Source organism: Eurosta solidaginis, chromosome 5 (genome assembly GCF_040869045.1).
Source record: "Eurosta solidaginis isolate ZX-2024a chromosome 5, ASM4086904v1, whole genome shotgun sequence".
Classification (NCBI taxonomy): domain Eukaryota; kingdom Metazoa; phylum Arthropoda; class Insecta; order Diptera; family Tephritidae; genus Eurosta; species Eurosta solidaginis.
In genome coordinates this window covers 250,099,104-250,113,080 of record NC_090323.1, presented here as the reverse complement: position 1 = coordinate 250,113,080, position 13,977 = coordinate 250,099,104, and the positions used below count along the sequence as shown (strand labels likewise).

Here is a 13,977-nt window from a genome sequence, read left to right as displayed (position 1 = left end):
ATTCAATCGTTTTTCATTTTGAAATCACAACTTCTCGCAATCTTTATTCTTATGGCTAATGATGGCTTTGTTCATAAATGTACATATCTTTATCGTAGATAGCCATACTGCAGTAAAGCGCTAGTGCATTCCAAGTAACAGTTCTTTGGATGGCACTCAAATTAAATTTGAAAACCTTTTGAAATTTATATGTTATATAGTAGAATATAGATGGGCATACTGCACAAAACTTTTAGGCGGATGCCAAAAATTGTCATAATAAGCTGCAGTCGCACGTGCTACCATCTGAGCTGATCTTTCTAGCTATGTATGTCTGTAGTATTTACCTTTTCGTTACCGCAAACCAAGGCCAGGAGTTAATAAGAGTTAAAATCGACTAAATAAGCTGTCTTCATTGCAGTATGACGCTCGCTTAGTACATAGCGAATATTTTTTTCTCATATAACTATACACATACTAGTTCTTGGGGTCGAAGATTTCTTGCCCAGTGCTTTGTGATCTGCTCCCAGCTTTAAAGGCCCCCATGTAGGTGAAGTCTTTAGTTCCAGTTTCGGTTTTCCTCGTGCGAAGTTAAGAGCATCTTTCCTTAAATTGTTAGGCCGAATGCTTTCTCTATCTACAGTCAGCTGGCACAAGTCGGTATTGTTATCCTGTTGATCTCATTCTACCTATCTTACCAAAAACTGTTGGGCCAATTGGTCTAAGGAACTTTACATAATTGTTTCAATCAGTGTTTGAGATAAGATGCTGGCACTAATGAGGTTTACTTTAATAAACTGGGAATCACATAAGATCGTCTCACACGTCATGATATCAAAATTGGGAGTGGCTGCTTTACCAAAAAAATATTCTTTGGTCCTAGGCTTGGCAAGTTTTCCTCCACAATTTAACACCATCCTTTCACAACAGACTGGTTGATATCGACATAGATCGAAATATGATCGTATGTATTCCGCCGTCCATGAACATCCTGTGATAAAACAACACGAAATGAAGATGATCAAGTCATTACTGACGACATCTATTCTGGGGACCCGATATTGACGCCTGGAAGCCATGTTACGCTCACTCTTGTTCTGCCAACGGCTGTGGCACTGTTACGGTATTGAGGCTGGGTACGTCTGCGTTCATGGTTACCGCTAAAGTTATGGTTACAGTTTCGGTTATGGTTATGATACGGTTGCGGATTTGATTGTGATTACCATTACTATTGCTTTAAACTTTAAGGTAATTCTTACGGCTAAGGTTATGGTTGCTTTTATGGTATGCTTATGATTATGGTTGCGGTTATGTTTACGATTGTGGTTGTGGCTACTGCTATGAAATAATTACGGTTACGGTTATGGCAACCATTTGGGTTATGGTAGCTTTGACTGTGTCTACCACTACAGTTGTTATAAGCAATAAGTCAATAGTTACGATTAAAACTTTGGTTGCTGTCATGGAATGGTTATGATTATGGTTACGGGTTTTAGTTGTTATAAGTTTATAGTTACGACTGTGTTTAAGGTTACTGTAATGGTACGATTACGGTTATGGTTACATTTGTGGTGTGGTTATGGTTACAGTTACGGCTATGGTTACTGCTATGGTATCGTTACGGTTATTATTATGGTTACGGTTACGGTTATGGTAACCATTCAGGTTACGAACACTATTATGTTATGGTTATGGTGTGGTTGCGGTTATGATTAAAGTTACGGTTATGGTGACTGCTAAGGTACGGTGACGGTTCTGATTATGGTTACTGTTACGGCTACCATTAAAGTTGTTGTCATGATTTCGGTTGCAATAATGTTGTGATTTAATTATGACTATTATTTTTGGGTCGTATCCCAATCATATCTGTGCAGAAATTAATGATTTTTCAGTGCCCTAAACATTCCAATACCATTCAGTTTTTAATTTTAGTGGGAATGAAAGTATAGTGCAATATGGCGCCCATAGTATTACTTGGGTCTGGTTTTGCCTGACGAGCAGCACAGCAACAACCAAAGCATGCCCAACTATGATAATTTGTTCTTCTTATTTCGGATGATTTTAGTAGTTCTTAGTGCTCATGCATGACATGAATAGGCATACGAACTACCATCAAACGTACTAAATTAACAATTGCCAACTGCTTAGAACAGCAAAGAAATTATAAGACTGCATCGTAACTCTATTCACTCCATTTCCTAACTAATTATGAGAGGGACTAAAATTGAAAGCATAACCAATGTAGTAAATCCACGTTGCCAGAGTATGGTGGCCTAACAGCTTGTTGCCTTCTGGGCTAGTCTGTTGTTTGAGCTGTTTTAATTACCAACGTCCTTCCGAGTGATTAACCAGCCATTGGATCATGCTATTTTTAAGGTTTTTTTCCGACTCCTTCTATTACTTTTCGTCGTCATTGTTAGCAAGCAAATTCATAATTCAAGTAAGTGGCGTGTGTTTATTTCTTTTTTTTTTTCTGAAAATCTGAGTGTAACTTCTATGTAAAAGCTGCTTTGAAAGTTCCATTCTTATGATATCGATTGGTCGTCACGACTTCGCGCCCTTCGCTCCATTGTTCTTAATTACGGCTGATGTTATAACATGGTATACCATACAATTTTTTTTATATTTTTCTTTCTTCTTTTTTTCGTTTAGGTTTAATAGACTCTGATTCTTTTTAATGGTTTCTCTTTGTTGCTGAGTGGTGTCTTCACCAAAATTAGCAACTTCAATGACAGCTGTGATTTTTTAAATTTATTGACCTTTATGCTTGGTTTATCTGAAAAAATCACCTGTTGACTAAAAAAAATAACACTCAATTGACAGTTAAGATATTAAATGTCAATAGTGTAACCGATGCCTTAATGAATCTTTTGTTATGTAGTCAGGATTGAGCTGAATAAGATGGTTGAATGAGCACAATTAGCCACCAAAGGGACGACTTAGAGAGTGAACGAAACTAAATCAGAAAAATTAAAACGGGGAGTCAGAAAAAATAAACAGAAAAGTAAAAAAGGTCGAAAGCAATGAAAAAGAGACAGGAAAACGGAAAATTGAACGTCAGAAAAAATAGTCGGAGAATCTATGTAAGAGGAGGATTGTTATGACGATTATCATGATGTTGATGATTCTGACGATTTGGTGCTGTTATGGGTACAGCCAAATTCAGAGATACGGTAGCTATGAATAAATATTAGTAAAATTTAAGGGCTTTCGTTACTATTACGCATCAGTTTCGGTTAAGGTTATAGTAAAGTTGCGGTTATGGTTACGGTCACCGCTAGTGTTACGGTTATGTTTATGGTAATGGTTACGGCTATGGTTACGGTTCAAATCACACTCATTGTTTTGGTTGCTTTTAGTGTTAGGATTTTAGCAGGTGACGGTATGGTCACTATTTCGCTACCTATGATTTGTTTGTTGTTTTTGTCAAACACACACTACAGTAATGGTCTCCGTTCCAGAGAGTGTCAATGTTACAGTACCGGCCATGGTTACACTCTCCGGGCACTTTTAACATTAAGCTTCACGAGTACTCACGACTCTGTCTTACCGTAGATTTAATGATAATTTCCTTACAACTACAGACCCCTCAAACGATAACTTAGGGCTTTCAAACAATGGGCAGTGCTACCCAGGTACATTTTAGTCCTCTTGCTTAAAGCTTAGCCATCTATGTTCACCACGCTATTTAGCACTTGAACACTTTTAATAATATCAACTTTGTTTGGTTTCGGGTTTAAAAATAAATAAATGTAAGGCGCGATAACCTCCGAAGATATCTAAGGCCGAGCTTCTCTTCCAATTTGCTTCGTGCTCCTCTTGATTTTCCTTACAAATTGGCCGGACGGGACCTACATGTTTTATGCCAACTCCGAACGGCATCTGCAAGGCAGATGAGTTTTCATTGAGAGCTTTTCATGGCAGAAATACACCCGGAGCGGTTGCCAAACACTGCCGAGGGGCGACCCCGCTTAGAAAAATTTTCTTCTGATTGAAAAACCTTATTTCTAAAATTTTGATATTGCTTTGCCCGGGGTGTGAACCCAGGGCATACGGTGTGGTAGGCGGAGCACGCTACCATCACACCACGGTGACCGCCGGGTTTCGGGTTTACAGTCCAGAAAATCAGAAAAACGTCCTTTTTATTATTTCGCCGATGTTTCGGCCTTTATTTTGGTCTTCTTCAGGGCCCAATGACAAAGAAAAAGCTTTTAATAATACCTCGATGTCTGAAGCAATTGTAAGTATATATATAACAACTTTAATGCCCTTTGAGTAATGAATTTCGCCTCAAACCTTCCCAGACATAGCCTCTCTATGACGCAAATCTTTAATTGGCCGACAAAGCTTTAATCCACCGAATCTAAAATGGTAAGATTGTCATTTGTGTTTGGTAAAGTTCGATTGGAAAGATGTGTATAGGATTTCACACGCTTGTACATGAAGCCATTTGCGCCCCCTTCGGAAGGACTTCAAACAGCTAGTTGGTACTTGTTTGATGTGCTGTTGAAGAAACCTCGCTTCAATTTAATCAATATCCCGCATAACCCTCCGCAGCTATGTTTGGGTCGTCCAGTTTGGCGACTTAAAAATCGTCAATCAGTATCCTGTAATTGTGTTATGGTGGGGCATTGGTAACATTTTGCATATACTTTACTTTTAGGCTCTTGGCCAGTTTGATGTTAAGCCTGAAAAAAGTTTCCACAGTTAACACATTGCAATTGCGATTTGCATTTCTGTCGAGTCATTACAAGGGGCTGGCCATTACATTATCGCGCACCATATCAGGCAACTCCAGCCCAATTTCTCATATATTCAACAGCTTTTTCTCTGTTTTTCATCTTGATGCCTATGTGCCTGATAACAGCACTCATATTTACTTATAGCACCCATATCCCATTTGTTGGTGGGCTTGTTATTATAGAAACAGGCATAAGTCTAAGCCGGGAGCCATTTTAGGAGCATCCTGACAATCGGTGAAAATAAAGGTTCCGGGGTGTCCGTGTTTTTCTGACACTTTGAAGACATAAGAATGCATCGTAAGAAGTCATCTACAGCAGAACTACCCACTCAATATTGAGATGACATGGTGATATATATACATCATATTCAGAAGAGGATAAACTGATTGTTGTGGTTGTTGTAGCGATAAGGAAGTTCTTGGGGAGTGTTATCGATGTTGATTGTCCTTTTCCGACTGCAGATTCGGTACGTTGCGGTAACAAGCACCATCAAGGTGGGACCATGAGAAACTTGAGGTTGCAAGATCCTCGCCACGGGTAGGTGAGGTTGACAATTGGGTTGGAGATACTATATATTGCGCTAGCAACCTCTTGAAAGAGTTGCGCTACCCAACCCCTGCCGCGGGTATATTCTAAGCCCCTTAACACGCTCTCTACTAACCTACCTAACAGTAGCTCGCTACTCATAGTAGATTATATCTTAGTTCCCGTACTTAAGGTCTTCCCTGTAAGTATGCCTGAGCTAATGAAGGATCTTTACCTGTTTAACGATTTCATTTCTAAACTCTTTTTTTATCTTCAAATAATGCTAGGGTGTAGCAATGTCCTCAGCTGCCCTTTAAATTCAGCAGCAGCCAAACTTTCTACAGCAGAAGCCGCAGCATATCTCAATCAAACAGCTGACTGCCGAGCCCTGTGATGGACAGTGATTTAACATTTTTTTTCGTCTTAGCTGCAAATATCACAGCTGCTTCGGGCTCATGAATATGCAACGTGCGCAAAATTAACGACTAAATGACAGTTGGCTCAGTTTGTGATGAAAAATTGTGGCCAAAAGCTTGCGCTATTCTTTTTTTGTTATAAAGTCTGCAATCGACCAACTGGCAATTAAACTTAGACAAACAGTCGGTGCCGCATTTAGTTTGGTGGCTTGCATTCGAGGTTCAGCTCGTCTCAGTATAAGGAAATGCAGACGTCACTGGCATAATCAGGCAAAACATTTTTTTTTTTTTTTTTTGTAAACAACAGTATGGCACGTACTGAGGTTGTTTTCTTATGTCACATGTGACAGTGATCATTTGTTTAAAAATAATAATCAAGTACAGTGCGTTTACACCAAAATGGCACAATATGTAGTTTTGTGAGCTCACTTTTTGTATGAAATTTTGCCTTTGTCTAAGGGAGATCGAATAAAAAATGTCAAATGATTTTTTTTAATTCAAAATGTATAGTCCGATCTGTCAAATGTCACCCAAAAAATGGATACAGCTGCGTATCAACGAAGTAAATTAATTTCGCGAAATACAAGAAAGGACAGGGGGGGTATGGGGGATTCCCCTGACCCGGGGTTTCTCATGGTGGCCGCGATTTAGAGGTACTAAGACATTTTTTTTAATTCAGGAGAGTCTTTAGTTGTTCCATATGATGTGCAAATTTTAAGCCGAATTTCAAAAACAACGAATATTGATAATAATTTTTTGCCTGGGCCTTCTATTAGTTGCGTTGCGACAATGTAAGGCATGTGTGCAAACGTCAAATCTAAATGTCACGCAAGACAAAAATTGGAAATCGAGTTAGGTTTTCACGCAGCAAATTCAATTTGGGTTGCTCTCATACAAGTTGTATATGCATGAGACATTTTTGACAGAAAATGACGTGCGTGCGTTTATATAAGGTTGGCTTGTGAGGAGACAATAAAAACATCAAACAAAAATGTATGTTTACATGAATCCGAAATCGTAAAGTTTTCGTGGTGACACTGATGAAGGTTCATCTTCAAAAAGTCTTCCAACAATACCACCAACTCTGTATCAAAGTCCAGTTTATATAAACGCCTTCGATATCGGTACCGTGAATAATGAGTTTTTGCTATCTGAAGAAGTCAACGAAATAATTCGTCGAGGTCGTTAAAAGTGTCCGGTTATTTTTCCACGTGATTGTCATGTCGAGGAATATCGTACCTCGTAGTTCAACAGAATCTTGCCAAATGGAGAAAAGTGGAGCGTGACTGGTCAGTGTGGAGTGCCAGTACCAATGCTTTTTATTGCCTACCATGTCGTCTGTTAAGCACCAATACTTTAAATTGACCTAAAATTTGTTGTCTTGGCGGAATTCGAAATTCCAGGTATGGAAGAAGCTATACGATAAACTGCCATCACACGAAAATACTCAAGATCACATTAAATGTTATATTCAATGGCGATCTTTACAAAATCTAATTCAAAAGGAGGCTACAATTGATACACTTGTCAATGAACAGCTAATCACTGAAACTCAAAAGTGGAAAGAAATTTTATATAGAATTTTGGACACTATTTTATTTTTGGGTGAAAGAGGCCTAGCTTTCAAAGGCAAAAGTATATGTCTTGGTGAACGAAACGATGGAAATTTTTTGGGCATCTAAGATCTCATAAGCCATTATGATCCGATACTTAGAGATCATTAGGAAAAAGTTAGGATTTCACAACAGCAGCACAAACGTTTACAAGTTCACTATTTTTCCCCAAACATTCAGAACGAGTTTATAGAAATTTGTGTAAAGCACGTGAGGGAAACAATATAAGATCAAGGCAAGAAAGCCAAGTACATATTTTGCTATTATCGTTGATGCTATGCCTGATGCTAGTCACGTTGACTACGTTCATTTTGCGCTAACTCCATTTCAATTCGAAAGCAACAAGTTGTACAATTCAAGAACGGTTTTTGGCTTTCGCGAATTTTAACCAAAAAACTGGTCAGAAAATCGCTGATCTAATTGCCATACTCTAGGTAAACATGAAATCCCATTAAAAGATTGTCGTGCACAAGGGTAAGATAACGGCGCCAATATGAAAGGAGCTTACAACGGATCACTACGTCACATTCTCGACAAAAACTCGAATGCTGATTGCTCGCCTTGTGCAACCCACAGTCTCAATTTATGTGGTGTTGATGCTGCAGAATATTGTACGGCTGCAATTACTTTCTTCGGAGTTATACAAAAATGTTTTACTATTTTCAGCAGCACCACACAACGATGGGACGTCATCAAAAAAAAAAATGTACCGAGCTCTATTCGTAGACTTTCAGACAAAAGCCAAATTTGACTGCGCAAGCATACGGAGACGTTACCGGCATTCGCAATTACATCAAGTTCGAATGTATCTTGCTGTCCTCAATTTGGTTCAAAATACTAACTACCATTAATGGAAGAAACGTGGTCCTCCAAGCTAGAGATGCCACCATAGATGTTGAGGTCCGACATCTAGATGCCTTATTAGCTGATTTAAAGTTGATCAGGAACCAATTGGAAACAATTTTAAACGAATACAAAACAGTTTCTATTCAATTGAACATCTCGCCAAAGTTTCCGGACATTCGAAAGAGAAAACCCAAAAGACGTTCTGAAGATAATTTAAATGAGATGATTACGGATGATTCAGAGTCTGATTTTAAAAACAATACATTCCTGGTGATCGTTGATTCCGCAATCAGTGGCATTACTGAATGATTTGCAGCTATGAGAAATTTGAACGAAACGTTTTCCTTTTTGTGGCAATTTGAAGACATGGATGAAACTATGGTTCGGGCGAGCGCAGCAAAATCTGTTGAAAAATACAAGTCGGACATTTCTCAAAGCTTAGAATGTGAAATAATTCACTTGGAACATATTTACGAAGCAAATTTCGATAAAGGTCTGTCACCATTGGAATTGCTAAATGCCCTCTACATATGTTCAAAATCTGTTTACAATTTTCCCCAACATTTTTGTTGCTTTACTTATTTTTTGGCACTATACCTGTCACTGTAGCTAGTGCAGATCGTTCCTTCAGCGTCCTTTCCAGAATCAAAAATCTTCATAGATCGTGTTCATCTCAAGAGCGAGTTTCAGGACTGGCCACGCTTTATGTTGAATCCGTTTTGGCAAAACAGTTAAATTTCGATAATTGGCGGCCACCGTGGTGTGATGGTAGCGTGCTCCGCCTATCACGCCGTATGCCCTGGGTTCAACTCCCGGGCAAAGCAACATCAAAATTTTAGAAATAAGATTTTTCAATTAGAAGAAAATTTTTCCAAGCGGGGTCGCCCCTCGGCAGTGTCTGGCAAGCGCTCCGATTGTATTTCTGCCATGAAAAGCTCTCAGTGAAAACTCATCTGCCTTGCAGATGCCGTTCGGAGTCGGCATAAAACATGTAGGTCCCGTCCGGCCAATTTGTAGGGAAAAATCAAGAGGAGCACGACGCAAATTGGAAGAGAAGCTCGGCCTTAGATCTCTTCGGAGGTTATCGCGCCTTACATTTATTTATTTTTTTTTATTATAAAAAATTCTGCAGCGAAAAAGCAAGAAAAGCCACTCTTTCATATCCGAACTTTCTATATTGATTAATTAAAATCTGTAATCATTATTAAATTTATCAGAAATGTATTAAAATATTACCAAATAACTAGAGAAGATTATTCGAAACATTATGTGGCTGCTAAAAGATAATTTTATTTCTACGTTACAATAAAATAGTATAAATAGTAAATATTCTGTGTTAATTTTATTTTCAGCTCTTGGTCCAAAAATCATTTAGTTGATGTGGCAAAATTTTTTTTTTGATGTAATCCATCAATTATGATTCATGAATGAGACGTCATTAATTCAATTTGAAGGTATATTATTAGGTTTTTCCGGTCTAAGTTTTTTTAAAGTGCGAAATGAAATTACACTTTTCTAACCCAGCGTTTATATAATATTGCACTCTGCCGAGGGTTTTTTCTCTTTTGATATTATTTAAAATTATTGTTTTTAAACATAAAACACTTTTGATAAACATACAAACATTGAACAGTCAATCAATACCATCTTAACGCTATGGTAATATCGTCAACACTGTATTGATGAGATTACCATAGCGTTAGGATTGTATTGACTGACTGTCCATAAATGTTCAATGTTTTTCAAAAGTATTTTATGTTTAAAAACCAATAGTTTTAAATAATTTTAAGAGAGGAAAAAACCCTCGGCAGAGTGCAATATTATTTAACAAATAAACATATACCCCTGATGATGCTAAAAAGTTATTACCGAAACGTTGGGTTAGAAAAGTGGAAAAATGTAATTTTATTTCGCCTAAGAATATACCTTCAGTTTCAACAAGAACTGGTTGGAAATACATTAATTCAAATTAATCAAATGTATTAGTTACGTAACAGCCTTCAAATTTTACTAAATGCTTATATATATAGCATATATTTTTGTTTGAAAAAATCATAGAGATCGGTGGTATATATAGTATATACCCCATATAAACTGTCATCTCTGCCCCCCTTTTAACGGCTAGAAGCACAAATTTCATCAAATACTTACGTTTACGTCATATATTGTTGAAATGCATAAGTTGCATGCAGGCCACAAAAACGTGAAACTTTGAATCCTCACGCAAAGTACCTACCTATTTTAAAACGGTTTTATTTAGCTTGACTTGACAGGCCGGTCGGCCGCACGGCCGTTGTGAACGAATTTTGTAATTAAAATTTAAGTAACTTCCCGATAAGCTATAAGCTTGAAACTTGGAATATAGTTCAGAACATGATGACAATGCAATAATAAGAAAAAAACTCCGATAGGTGGCGCATGGATCGAAATATTTCAAAAAATCGTATTTGTGGTCCGATTTTATTCATATTTGTAACACATAATACATACATGAATAGGAAGCAACTTATGATGTCCGATTTTGCGCATATTCGGAACAAATATTACATACAGTCCGGTAGAAGTGACATCAAAATATTTTGGAGTTCGAGGAGGGACAAGCATACGTGGCGCAAAGTCGAGAAAAGTCATTAGAAGGATTATGTATTGAGGACTTAGATTGTAGCAAATTGTCAGGAAAGAGTCCTTGTAATAATGAGTCACTAAATGAACTAAATAGAATGAGAAATAATAGGCAATTAAGTAAAGACTAAAAACTTGAAAATATAATAATTAAAAAAAAATTTTTAGGTTAAACGGTTTTATTGAAAACAATATTTCCATGAAATAATAATAATACTAAAAGCTAGAAAATAATTAGGTAGGTCTTAGGTACTAGTCATCACACTCCTCATCAATCTAGGGCGTTAATCAGACAATTAAATAAAAGCGTTGTACGCGTCAAATTTCTATTAATAGTCATATATAAGACAAACTGAACCTTAATAAGGTTATGCTACGCCTCACACTTTTGAAATTTCACGCGCCCAACGCGTTTATTTAATTGTCTGATCAACGCCCTAGATTGATGAGGAGTGTGATGACTAGTACCTAGGACCTACCTAATTATTTTCTAGCTTTTAGTATTATTATTACTTCATGTAAGTATTGTTTTCAATAAAACCCTTTAATTAAAAAAAAAATTTTTTAATTATTTTATTTATTTTATATTTATCTTAAAAATCGCTTAGGTATGTACAGTTCACTTATATGTGACCCGGTCTATGAAAAGGTGCATTAAGACTCAAAAAAGAAATTGCGAGAAACAGCTGTTAACAGCTGTTTTTTTTTAGTCATAAGCCACCTTTTTATAGACCGGGTCACATATACATATTTCTTATCTTATACAGCCGATTATTTGGATATTACGAATGGGATAAGGATATTGTTAAGCCCCATTCATGAAAGGTATGAAGTCTTCGGCACAGACAGTCCCGTCCTTACTTGTGTTTATTGCTGTTGTAGGTATGCATACAGAGATATCCTGGAATTGGTGCCAGGCACTTTCAAAATGATTTAAAAGAGAAGTCTCGGCAATCGGTAAATTAAATTTTTTTTATAATAGATAGGCTAGGTTCGTTTATGGGATGAACATTGATGTGTTGATTCGAAACAAAGAGATTAAACCGTAATGCTGAGAGTAAAATCTTCGTAAGAGTAATATATTGTAACTGTGACATAAAATGGAGCCTGTTGCAACTTATTTAGTTTTTCAGATAAGTGATTCATGGTCATAGCTTTCTCATGCAGCCTAAAAAAAAACGGAAACTTTGTTTCCTCTTAAGTACCGATCTATTTTTATTACATATTTATCGAAAATTTCGCTGACTTAAGTTTGTGAATTTTATGTAGCCTATTACTCGGATAACTATTACGAATTGAATAAGATTATTACTCGGCTACATTCATGAAAGGTATGAAATCTTCGGAACAGCCGCATACAGTCCCGGCCTTTCCTCTTTTGTTTAGTGCAAATGTAGACTTCTCTGACTTAAAATTGAAACCGAGTTCTGCACACCTTTTTTCAAGGAAAATATGTGCAATCTAAATTTTAAACCAAATTTTCTTTGCTGCACAAAAAAAGTTTAAGATTTATGCTTAAACTTTTAACTGTGTTTTTAAATTAGCTTCATTAAATACAAACGAAGCATGTCGGGACGAGTACAGGGATCTACTGAGGATGTACAAGCGTGAAATTTCCAGAGCGAAGTGAATCTCATGGAAAATTTTCTGTACGGACATAGAGTGCTCCAGCAAAACAGCATAAAGAACGAGAACGGGAAATGGTCACGTAATAGTGAGGAATCCCTTGAGGTGCTTTTCGTTACACATTTTCCATTGGGAGATGGTTTAGAAGAGCCACCAGACAGCACTCACACTACGATCGCGGAGCGGGTCGTGCCGCGCTTGGCGACCGATACCAAGATCGAATGGGAAATGAAGACGTTTTCTTAGTTTAAATCGCCGGGCCCAGATGGTATATTCCCGGCCATGCTACAAGTTTCAAGTAGAGCGGTCGCGGAATGGCTTAAAATAATATTCAATGGGTGCATAAGACTGAATCATGTACCGCACTCTTGGAGAACTGCTCGTGTAGCTTTCCTACCAAAGGTGGGGAAGATCGGCCACTTGTATCCCAAAGACTATAGACCCATTAGCTTAACATCATTTCTGCTCAAAACCTTTTAGAGGCTAATAGATGTATACATAAAGTCCAACGTGGATGAAAAACTGCTCTCCACAGCACAACATGCGTACACCAAAGGCAAGTCGGTAGACACCGCATTGCATAGAGAAAGCCCCGGAATATAAGGAATATGCTCCAGAAGTGTTCTTAGACATTGCAGGGGCTTTCAATAATGTTTCTTAATGGGCGATTATGGATGGTCTTAATTACATTAAAGTACATCCAGCCTTAACGAGATGGATCGGCTGCATGTTAAATTGCAGGAAGATTACATCACAATGGGGATTGTACGAGGCCACGAAATCAGTGGACAGGGGAACGCCGCAGGGAGGGGTGCTACCACCTCTGCTGTGGACGCTGGTCATCAACCAACCGCTCAGGCGATTCGATTAGGGACCCGTAAAACTTACGGCTTACGCAGATGACGTTGCAATTGTCATAAGTGGAAAGTGCCTGCCAACGATTAGCTCTTTGATGTCGGGTTGAAAGTCAACGCCGATAAGACGGATATGGTCTTGTTTACAAAGAGGTGCAGGTCCCAATTGGGTTAGTAGGGGTGACCCTACAGGAGAAACTTTGCACAAAGTATCTAGGTACACAGTAAGCTGTCATGGAAGCTCAACGTGGAGGAGAGAGTGATGAAGGCTTTAACGGCACTTTATGCATGTAAAAGAATGCTGGGGTGTACGTGGGGCTTATCGTCCTCTCTTTCTCATTGGGATTTTACAGCGATTGTAAGCCCTATTCTATACTATGGGGTTCTTGTTTGGTGGAAAGCCACGCAAAAAACAACCTACCTCAAAAAAATAGGGGGGGGCGTATGCAGGGTATCGATGCTTAGCATTACGGGAGCCCTGAGAACAACCCCGACGGATGCACTCTATGCCATTCTGCACATTCCACCTGTAGACCTGGTAGCAAAAAACATGGCGTTAACAACTGCAACCAGGCTCGGTGCCTCGGGGCAGCTTGAGCGCCGACCGAGCGACCATAGTAGTATAGCGTCATCAATCACAAGACGAACAGACTACCTGGTTCCCTATCTGCGCTGCGAGGGAGATCTTAAGGCCACAATAGAGGTGGACGGTTGGCGCAAGGGTGCTCAAATGGCGGACGAGGCGATACATGTG

The 13,977-nt window shown here is 38.3% G+C and overlaps 1 protein-coding gene across 1 annotated transcript in view; it reads left to right on the top strand.

Annotated features, from left to right (window-relative positions):
* The window catches only part of LOC137253163 (elongation factor-like GTPase 1), a 467,431-nt gene that overhangs the window by 356,294 nt on the left and 97,160 nt on the right, over positions 1–13,977 (top strand). The gene's annotated exons all lie outside the window — the stretch shown is intronic.